The sequence below is a fragment of the Camelus bactrianus genome, chromosome 11, assembly GCF_048773025.1.
Source record: "Camelus bactrianus isolate YW-2024 breed Bactrian camel chromosome 11, ASM4877302v1, whole genome shotgun sequence".
NCBI lineage: Eukaryota > Metazoa > Chordata > Mammalia > Artiodactyla > Camelidae > Camelus > Camelus bactrianus.
In genome coordinates, this window is record NC_133549.1 from 78,899,557 (window position 1) to 78,910,498 (window position 10,942).

Genomic DNA, 10,942 nt, shown 5'->3' on the forward strand with positions numbered 1-10,942 from the left:
CCCCTGGGCTCTGCCTGAAGTTGGGTCCCTCCCCCACCCAGACACCAGCCTGGGCCTGCCCTGTGGAATTACACCACTCGCTGCCAAATGTTTGGGCTGGGGCTGCGACGCAGACTGGAAATTCTGAGTTCCAATCTTTGAAAGCCCCACTTAGTAAACATGGCTATTCACTCGGTCTTTGCTCAACCTGATTTCTGTAAAAAAGGAATCCATTAACTGCTATGGCTTCTCCACAATGAACCACACAATGAGGGGGCCTGGCAAAGGCATACAATAATGGCAGGCTTCGCTTATTGAGGGGGTCTCTATGCCTAGATCCCTCTTCAGTCACTCGGTGTACGCTGTCCCCTGCAATCTCTGCCACAACTCTAAGAAGCAGGTGGAAGATCCATGTAATATACTAAGAAACGGAAACTCCAACGTTAGATAATTTGCATAAGTCACACTTCTTGTGGGAAGAGGCCACATGATCCCCCAGGCCCCTCTGACTTGCCTGCTCTGCCCTGGGCCTTGCAGGATGAGCTGGCTGCCAAGGGAGGAAAGAATCTGCCTGGAAGAAGTTAATTTTTTCCTTTCTGGAGTTTGCCATCCCTGGGGCCCCTGCCTGGAACATTCCTCGGCACCACTTTTCCCTTGCCCTTCAGGGTGAACCTGTGCCTCAGAGATGCCCTGGCAGCCCCTCCATCCTGGGGAGACCCCTCAAGGCCTCCAGCATCCCCGCTGCTCCTGGAGCCCCAGAGAAAAACAGCCCCACAGAGATGTGACTGTTTCACATTCAATGAAGGCTTTCAGGGTGTCAAAGAAAAATCAGTCGATCTAAGAAAGAAATGGAAAATTTTATTCGAAGGAAATTTGAGGATTATAACCTGGGAGGAGCATCTCAGAAAGCTCTGAGAACTGTTCCACCTGTTAGAAGTCAATTTACGTAAGTTTTTTGAGACAGAAGGCTGTACGTTAAATGAAGTATTATCAACTGTTTACACAATCCAGAGCTGAGCATCATCGTGGCCCCTTACAAGGTCGAGCAGGAATGTTATCTTTTAAGGAGCTATCCCGTTGTTGCTAGGAGAATGTTGCTCTTGCTAGTTGAGAACATATTTCTGCCGACGGGGAAGGTTGGTCGATGTGTGATGCAGATACACTACGCACAGCAGCTGGGGAGAGGAGGTCAAAGGAGAGGGAACTTTTTATGTTGACATTTTTCTCATCTTACAGTAAAATGTGAATTTTATTTCACACGGGTTACAGGTGAGAACTGTCCCCTCTGGTTTCCTGACCCTGGCTCCAGTGCTCTCTTCTCTACACCCAGAGTGTCCCCAGGCTGTTCCTTTTGGACCTGTGAGCGGGAGTGGGTGGGGCTGGAGCCGGGCCAGCAAGCAGGGGGTGGGGAGATAGCTGTGCTGGGGTGGCAGCCGCTGCCCAGCGCTGCCGTGAGAACTGGGGATCGGTCACCACACAACACTGCGAGATGCCACCAGAAGAGGAAGATTGCGGCCGTCTTGGGTGGCAGGGACTGACAAATCCCCTGCTCGTGGCCACAGACTCCCCACTGTCCTTAGGGGCCCTGCAGGCCAGCACAAAGGCATCCTCACTGGTGAGCTTTCTGAGGACCCCAGCTGCTCATGGAGGGGCGCCCACGTCATGACACAAGGGTCAGTGTCTGGGGAGCGGGTACCCTCTAGGAGGGTCTGGCCAAAGCCTAGTCGGGAGGATGACCCTAGCTAGGTCACCGCAGTGTGGTGGCCCTGGGCAGAGCCCAGAGAGAGACACTGGACTCTGAGGCCAAGACAGGACACAGAGCCTGGTGCAGGGAGATGTCAGGCAGGGCCCGCCCTCTGAGAGCCCGCAGGCACACTGCCCCCGGGAGGCCGCAGGAGAACCCAGCCTGCTCCCGCCAGCGCTCACGCCCTCTGCTCAGGCCCCGCCCTGAGCAGCTCCTGCCGCCAGGACATCACCTTCTTGTCGAAGCTCATTCCTTGCTTGGCTTCTGGGATGCCCAGCACTGCTTGCCACTCTTATCCATCACTTTTCTGCCACCTAACTGTCCCCCGCATCTCCTCCCTGTGCCCTCTGCTCTTCCCCCTTGGTTGGTGATTCTGAGGCTTGGCTACCCTTTGGGATCACCTGGGTACCTTCCCATCCCACCTGCTCTTTCATGGTCCCCTCGGCTCAACAACCCCACCCCAGAATCGTCCATCGGGTCTCACGTCACTCTGGGCCTCCGCCGTCCTGCGTCACCCCACGTCCACTCGGGAACTTCTCACCCGCCTGCCTGTGCCCACAGCCCGCCCCTGTGGCTCCTTTCCCCTCGTGAAGGGCTTTCCCTCACTCCTGGGTGGGTGTGGGTGGCTCTCTGCCCTGGCCGTGGGCTTTGGCCCCGTAGAGTGATCCTCTTTCCCCGGATCACCTGGCTGGGGAAGGCCAGGTGATGTCACGGAGTCAAGCAGGAAGAGGGTGTCCGAGGCCACGGTGCTCCCTGGGCCCTGCTGAGTGAGCCCTGGCCGGGGTGTCAGACAGAGCTGGGTCCAGCGTGCCGCACACTGGGGTGACTGTCTGAGTCCTCTGTGCCGGGTCCTCACGGGTGAAATCATTGTGACCCCCCCCTTCCCACCACTCAGGCGGGCTCTGTGTGACCCACACAAGACAGTCAGGCTGGCAGAAGCTGGCATGGTGCCTGGGAGGCGCTCAGGACCCAACCAGGCCAAGCCGGATTTCTTGTGAGATGTTAACTCTTCCCAGGTGGGTGGGTGGGGCGCAGCGTGGTGGGTGGGGTGGGTGGGGAGGAAGTTCACAAGATCTCCAACCTCACATTTCCCTCGTCGTTGCTACGAGTGATGGGTGCTGCTGTTTCCAATACTCAGCTGACAGCAGGCCATGCAGAACCTGCAGCCCTGGTCCAGGGCGAGCACAGATGGTCCACGAAGCAGGTGAGCAGCAGAGAGGAAGGCAGATGCTGTGGGAACATACGGCAGGGGATCCAGCCTTGTCTGGGCCCCAGTGTTGGGCGGCTCCTCTGAGGAAATGTCGTCTCACAGGCCCTAATGACTCATCACAGTCAGCTCAGGAGTGGGGCTGGGGGTGGAGGGAGCAGAAAGGCAAAACAGAGCTAAGTGATGCCCTTGGTGTGGGGTCCCTGTCCAGATGGGGTGTGTGGGCACATGGACACAGCTGGCACCCATTAGAACGTGGGAAGGCCGCGTAGGAGGGTGTGGCCTGTTCAGGGTGAGAAGGGCTGCAGAGTCACCAGGGAAAGGAGCAGGGGAGGCTGCGAATACCGAGGAGCCTTGCGGGTCATCAAAAAGGGTTTCCAAGTTTAGCCCGAGCACGCTGAGGCCGTATGAACAGGGCACAGAGGGGAATGGCGTGATGGGGCCCAGATTTCTGGAGACCTGCAGCCGGGCAGAGCCCATCAGGACAAGGCAAGTGAGTAGGAGGGGAGACGGGGGTTTGCCGACAGGGAGAGACGGAAACTGTGACGGGATGTGGGTGTGGGGACGGAGGTGGCTTGAAGGGCGGGGACTTGGAGGCCAAGATGTCATGGCATTGGCTGGGTCATCCCGTGGATGTGGAGTTCCCTGGGATAATAGTGGGCTCTGGGCTCTGGGCAGCGTCAATGTGGTACCGATGTCTGCAGTGAATGAGGGACAGATGATGATCGTGGGGAAAAGGGCAGATGATGGCAGAGAAGAATGACAGGACGCGGGGCCCTGACAATGGGCAGGCTGGGCTCTGGCAGAGGGGCTGGGGCCGGCCCTCTGGCATCGACCTGGCCGCCCCAGCCAGGAGTCTGCTGTTCGTAACAGGGAGCTGCACATTTGGTGGGAGGCCTGTGGGTCAGACAAGTGGGCGCTGAAGGCTTTGGGCAGTGCAGGTCCCCCCACCACGCCAAGTATTCTCCCATCTCTCCAGGTTTTAAAGAAATATCTCCAGTCTCCAGAAAGCAAGATAAAAGCTCTCATCATTGACAACCTGATAAAAGGGGACACAGGGCGGGCCTGAAATCAACTAAGTGGTGAGACAAGTCCCCATCGTGTTCATTCCATGAATTTACTAACCCTGATGTTTTAAAACTGATTTTTAAACTGGATTAGTAAAGAAATGCAAGCTATGAGCGCCATCTCCTGGAATAATTTACTGTATCACGCCAACCTCTGGTCATCCTGTCCTCAACAAGCCCTTGGACACCTAACACCTGAGGCTATACCACAGGAAGGCCCCTAGGGGGCACTGTCGAAGATACCCATTTAGCCCACTGAGCCTTCTGTCCCCTGGGCTTCCCGGGTTAGGCTGCTGCTACTTGAGGCTCAGTCCATCTCTGAGACAGCCCCAAGCCCTGCCCCATCCAGGGTGGGACTCCTGCCCCTGACCTCCTTTCCCATTATGGCCTCCTGATGGCATGATGAGAATCTCCCAGAGCGGCCATCTGCTCCTTGAGCTAGAGTTTGCTTCCCTGGGATGCTTACCACCCATGGGTAGCAGGGAAATAAAGAATGAAAGTCCAGGATTTCCAGTTACAAGGAATTGCACCTTTGGGTTGAGAACCCCAGGTCATCTTGGGGCTCATGGGCTGCAATGCTGGGCATCTCGATGCCACTGGAGCCCCCAGAATCTCAAGGATCATGAGCGGGGCTGCCACCCACACTTCCTTAGCTCTTCATCTGTCAAGGGAGATGATGAGTCTCCAAGGTCCTTCCTGATCTTGTAGCAAAAGTGGGTCCTGACCCAGCATTGCCTCAGACTTCCAGGAACTCATCCTGCAGGAGATGCCTCCAAGGAGCCCCCACTGTGTGTGTGAGGGCAGGCAGCTGTGTGAGCATTCACATAGCTGCGGGCTCCACTGAGGGAGGGTGACCTGCCTGGGGTTGTCAACTTGTCTGTAACAATGGAGTTGAGCAGGACCTGTGGCCTCTTTATCTATAAAGCCTGTAGGAGTCTTTTCCCAGGACCCCACTGACCCCCAGAACCCACCACTTGAAGAGGGGCTTCTGAGGGTGTCAGCTGATAAACGGCTGTTGTGGGCCGAGCTGTGTCCTCCCCAGATTCACCTGGTGAAGCCCTAACCCCCAGGACCTCAGAGTGTGATTGGAGATGTAGTCTTCACAGAGGTAATTAACTTCAGGGAGGTCATACGGGTTGGCCCTCATCCAATATAACTGGTATCTTTTTTTTTAACTGAAGTATAGTCAGTTATAATGTGTCATTTCCTGGTGTACGGCATACTATTTCAGTAATGCATATACATACATATTACTCATTTTCATATTCTTTTTCATTAAAGGTTATTACAGCATATTGATTACAATTCCCTGTGCTATACAGAAGAAATTTATTTTTTTAATCTATTCTTTTGGATGTCCTTTTAAGAAGAGAAGATTAGGACACAGATGGATAGAGAGGGAACACTGTGCAAAGACATAAGGAGAGTATGACCATCTACAAGTCAAGGATAGAGGGCTCAGAATGAACCTGGCAGATCCATTGATCTTGGACTTCTAGCCTCTAGAATTGTAAGAAAATAGATATCTCTTGTTTAAACCACTCAGTCTAGGCACTTGGTTATAGCTGCCCAAGCAAATGGATACAATGGCTTCCCAGCCAAGTGTCAGGCATCCCTTGTTAACATTCTCTGCATTTACACAACCACCACCTCTTACTCTTGCGAAACAAAGTCAAACAAAATCAACACATTGACAAGGACTCCTGTTTCCTGAGGGATGTCAGGGAGCGAGTTACGGAGTGGGTTTGTGTTCTCTTTAAGCACCTGCAGTTGCTCTGGTCTCTGAATGGGGCCCAGATCAAACCACTGGGTCCCAGCCCACAGGGGTTTAGCACTCTCCTTAGTTCTTCCTTTTCTCATTGGCTCATTTCTCTGAAGTGCCTGTGCCTGGCATTTTGTGCCAGGGAAAGCCTTCTAATAAACAGCTTGGGAGACTGATGTGCTGGCGGAGACAGAACAGGCCCACGAGGGGGTGGGAGAGGCTGTCACCCCCTCTGTCCCTGCTGTTGGCAGGACACAGATCCGAGGCCCAAGCAGTGACAGGACAGAGAAATGGGGGAGGGCGTCCCAAGAAAGAGCAACTCCAGGTACAAATGCTTTGAAGGTTAAGAGTTGTGTGACCTCGGGGAGCCCTGCAGACAATCCCTGCATACATATACAGGGGCCATTCCAGCAAAACCTTGTTTTCCTTTATTTTCTTTTATTTCGAACATAAGGAAAGTTATGGTCTTCACTGTCCGTCTACTTCAATCCATACATATTCACAACCCAACCCTGACATACCTTTACCTACAGTGGTCTTACAGAAATCCAACTGAAAGGCACAAATGTAACAGTCAAGGAGCTGGAGGGGAGGGTGGAGAGTGTTTTAACTGACTATCAACATGGATTAGGGACAACTAGTTCTGGTCCCCCTGGGGGCCCCTCCGGAAGTGCTCCCCGGGGGCTGTGTGCGCGGTGCTTGGAGTAGTCAGAGACGCCGTGTGCGCACGCTGGGTGGTGGGGAGGACACTGAACGCTAAAACATCTCTGTCGGGAGCACAGTTTCCTTTATGGTGGCAGATGGCAAGTAACAGAGGTTGAACTCCAGGGAAATGGAGAGACTCCTCCAAAACTCCCCTGGGCTTGGAGACAGTTTAGGGGAATCTGGAAAGAGAAGGCGCACTTCCAGCTGGTGAACAGTAGAGGGCGTCATTTCTTTCTGGGACACATTTGGAGTGCAGGTAGCCAAAAAATGCAAACCAGGAAAACGGAGTGAAGGAGGTGAGAAATTCAAGTACTCCTCTCTGCATAAGATTAGGGAAGGAGACACAGGATTGTATTAATATTTCAAGGATGTTTGGGGCTTTGTTCAAAGGGCAGAATTTGGCTATAACCGCATGCATCACTGCCCTTGGTGACGAACACGCAGCCATTGGGAGTGGGACACATCATGTCTACTTCCTCAGGACAATAGGGTACGAGGGGGCAGGAGGGTGGATCATCGGCAGCATCCTGGAGGGAAGGCTGGGGCACATGGACAGGGGGTGTTGGCACCGTGAGCAGAAGTTCTTGATGGGGAAGCGCTCCTGGCTGGGCTGAATGCAGATCTTGGGGCCGCAGGGCACCTGCCCACAGTGGGGCTTCATTAGGGCGACAATGATGCATCTCCCCTGCAGGGGGGAGAGAGAGAGAGAGAAGGTCACGAGAACCCGCTGGAATTGGGAGCAGAAGGCTGTGGTTTCCCTGGTCTCTGGGGCCTGCTGAGCGCCTTCTCTGCTCAAGCCCACCGTTTTCCTGCTGCCCAGAGTCTCACTGATCCCCCTGCTGGGTCTGTCTGGGCCTGTTGGTCCCCAGAAAGCCCCACCAGTCCCCACAGGGGCTCCATGTGGCGTGCAGGCTTCCCGCTTCCGTGAACCTGTCACTTAGGCATGAAGTGTCACCTTGAGTGCCTGTGGGTGACAAAGGCCACTGAACGCTGCCTTCTCCTCCTGGGACTGTCATTTTCCTCACCCTAGGTTTTAAAATCCTCGGCAACCCTTTAGAATAATGGTGGTTTTCCCCAGTAATGTAGCCACACTGGGAAAACAGAACACCTAAACCCTCTTGAATTTTTCACAAGCTCTTTTTTTTTTTAATGGAAGCACTGGGGGTTGAACTCAGGACCTCGTTCAGACAGCAGTGGAGACCCCGAGAGATGGCAGAGCCCATGAGTCTGCTGTGTGGACATAAGGGGGTAAGGGAGGTAGCAGGGGCTTGGGAAGTGCCGGTGTCCTTCCCCTCCGGTTTTCTATTAATGAAGAGATCTAAGCCAGTGACCAATCGCTTCTTATACCAGCTCAGCCTCAGCGAAGGGATGTTTCTTGACACGATTGGCAAGTGGTTGATTGAACCTTAACTTCCAGTGCTTTGGAGCTTTGGCTCCAATTCTGGATTTCCTGCTTGCTACATAAGGATGTGCGTGTGTGTGTGTGTGTGTGTGCGTGCCTGCGTGTGTGTGTGTGTGTGCGTGCCTGCGTGTGTGTGTGTGTGTGTGTGCATGCCTGCGTGTGTGTGTGTGAGGAGTAGGGGTGCAGGGGTCGTCAAGCCTGCTTCCGTTGCTATCCCAAAGTCATGATCTGAAAGTTTCCTGAAGCACAGCTGTCAAGCTAGGACTTCCTGGAGAGCTGAAGCCCTGTCCCAGCTTTTTATCACACACCCCTGTGGGCGGGGTCAAAGGACAAGGACTCAGGACCTCCTTGGCCATGAACGCATCATACGGCCTGTCTGCAGCTCTAATTGTTACCCTGGACAACTGTTTCCAGCAAATACATATGAGCTCAAATTTAGACGTAGTCTGCAAACAACACAGTGTGAAAATAAGTGCTGTGACATCAACACACAAGGGAAGGGACAGCTGTTTAAGAACAGGTGACCTGTCCTGTATTTTAGAGACAATTTTTCTTTAAAAGTAAGTGAAATGTTTATACAGGAAATGGTGTGATGTCTGGGATTTGCTTCAAAATAATCAACGGTGATGGATCAGTAAAGCCAGGCTGGCTGGGGTTGACTGTCACTGAGGGAGGTGGAGGCGGCTCCCAGTGCACTGCACAACTTTGGCTACTTTTGTATATTATTTAAAATTCCCAGCAAGATGAGGTCTCTCTGAGGCGGTGGTCCTGGAGCTGAGGCCAGCTGAGGGGACGGCCAGGGAAAGTCCCCGAGGAGAGGGCTCCTGGCTGTGTGACCGAGACCTGAGGTGTACCCAGCTGAGCTGGTTGAGGGGAAAGAGGTGAGCGGGGTGGGGGGGGGGCAGCGCCTCGGGGGCCCCGGGAAGGGGTTGGGGCTTGGCTGTAAGTGCAGTGAGTCTGTGGAGGGGCTGCAGGTCCGGGTGTGTTTGGTTGGACACAGAGGCAGCAGGACCTGCGGGGGGACTGGATGTGGGGGTGGGGGCCAAGGGGGATCCAGGACCACGTGCAGGTGAGCGACCTGAGCGCCTGTGGGTGAGGGTGCCATTTACTGTCACAGGGGAGCCTGAGGAGGGGGCGGGGCCTCTGTGTGTGTGTTCTGTTATTTGGGGGAGCTGGGAGGCGGCACTCACGGGGCTCAGACAGTCCACAGCTGGCAGCTGTGGAGCCTTCTCTGTCCTGAGCCCTAACTCGCTGCGTCCCTGCTGTAAGGAGAGAAGGGAGGCCCGGCTGCTCTGCCTGGTTTCTTTCCTGCCAGTGCCCTCCCCACCCTGCTCCAGCTTCCCCAGGTCCCAGACTCCTCTGAAAGTTAGGACCAATGGTCCCCCAGGGTCACACCACTTCCGACATCGGTGATTCGGGAGGACAGTTCTTTCCCTGGCCTTCTTCATGACCCGGGCGTCCCTGGGTCCTAGGAGCTAGGCCACCACTTCCCAGAGGCTGGAACCTCGGCTGGGCGCCTGCCGCCCCTGGTGGACAGATGCAGGTCTGCACTTTTCCCCCTGTAGGAGCAAAGGCCAGTTCTCTCCTGCAGCTGCATCCACTGGGCTGTGATCAGAGGGGGAGGAAGCTCTGCAGGAGGGACCATACTCAGGGCCAAACCCCGGGAGAATCTCCCTAAGAGTGAAGGTAGTTTTAAATGTCGTTCTTTAAAAATTTTTCGAAAATAGACTTGTCTGTTTAGAAATACTCTCTGATTTTTGTGAGTCTAGGTGTCACTACCTGGACACTTAAATTTTAAAAACACGCAGATTATAATCAAACTGAAGATTCCCCACTTAGAGCCCTAATCTGTTAGTGGTTTTGTAGACTCATTGTAACTTCAGGGTTTTTTGCGGTGTGGGGGCAGGGGAACTAGTTTGTCTCTTTAAGAAACATCTGTGTGATGCTCAATAGTTTCTTTAACTCCACTGCAATTTTTGGTCTGTCCTTCAAGGCAAATGAGGTTTACTAAACTGTATTTGACATATTACAGGCACTTATCTGTGGGTTTGGGACTTGGGGTGATGTTTTATTCTTTTCTCTTTTGTATTTTCCTGCTTTCCTGCTTTTCATATCTTTTTAAATTTTTTATTTTTTATTGAAGTGTAATTGGTTTACAATGTTAGTTTCAGGTGCACAGCGAAGCGATTCAGTTATACATATATGTACATACATATATATATATATATATATATATATATATTCTTTTCCATTAACAATAAATTTCTGGCTTTTGGGGGTAATTAAGTTTATTTCTTTCTTTCTCTATCTATCTATCTATCTATCTATCTATCTATCTATCTATCTGACTAATGGAGGTACTGAAGACTGAGCCCAGGACCTTGTGCATGCCAGGCACACACTCTACCACTGAGCTATACCTGCTCCCTGGGTATCATTTTTATAATGAACGATCTCTAATAATTTTAAAAATTGTTTTTCTCCTTCTTGCCAAAGGTCAGGGCTTTTCTCTACAAATGGTTCATTTCCATGTGGAAAGCTTTTGGGACCTATTTCAATTGTCAGATGAGCTATGAATTTTTGAACAGTGTTAGTTTTTCATTGGGAATGATAATGAAAACTAGTCACCAAGTATGGTTAAGGGAAAGGCTTTGCATCTGAGAAGAAGGATGGTAGGAATTAAGTGAAATAAAGCCTCACAATTTGTATAAATTAACTTTTTAGCAGGGTGTTCACAGCCCAGAGTACAGAAAGTGAGGTGATGGCAGGTACGCCCCATACCAAGGGCCCAGAAGAGCCTGGTTGACTGAAAAGGAGTTTTCAAACCAATATTAACTGATTAACTGAATACTTCACTCAAATGCCACATCAAAAACCTTCTTAAATTAGAAAAAGCATCACACACTAAAGTCAGACAACATAAAACGTATAAACTCTGATTTAAAATGTTTTCTTTTTTGTGCTTCTCTATATTTTCTAAAATGTCTTACCATGTGTTTTAATCAGCAGAAAGTGTAATTAAAAGGAGCCAAATCAATCCTCAGTGGGGCATCAGAGCTCCCGGCAATAAACAGCC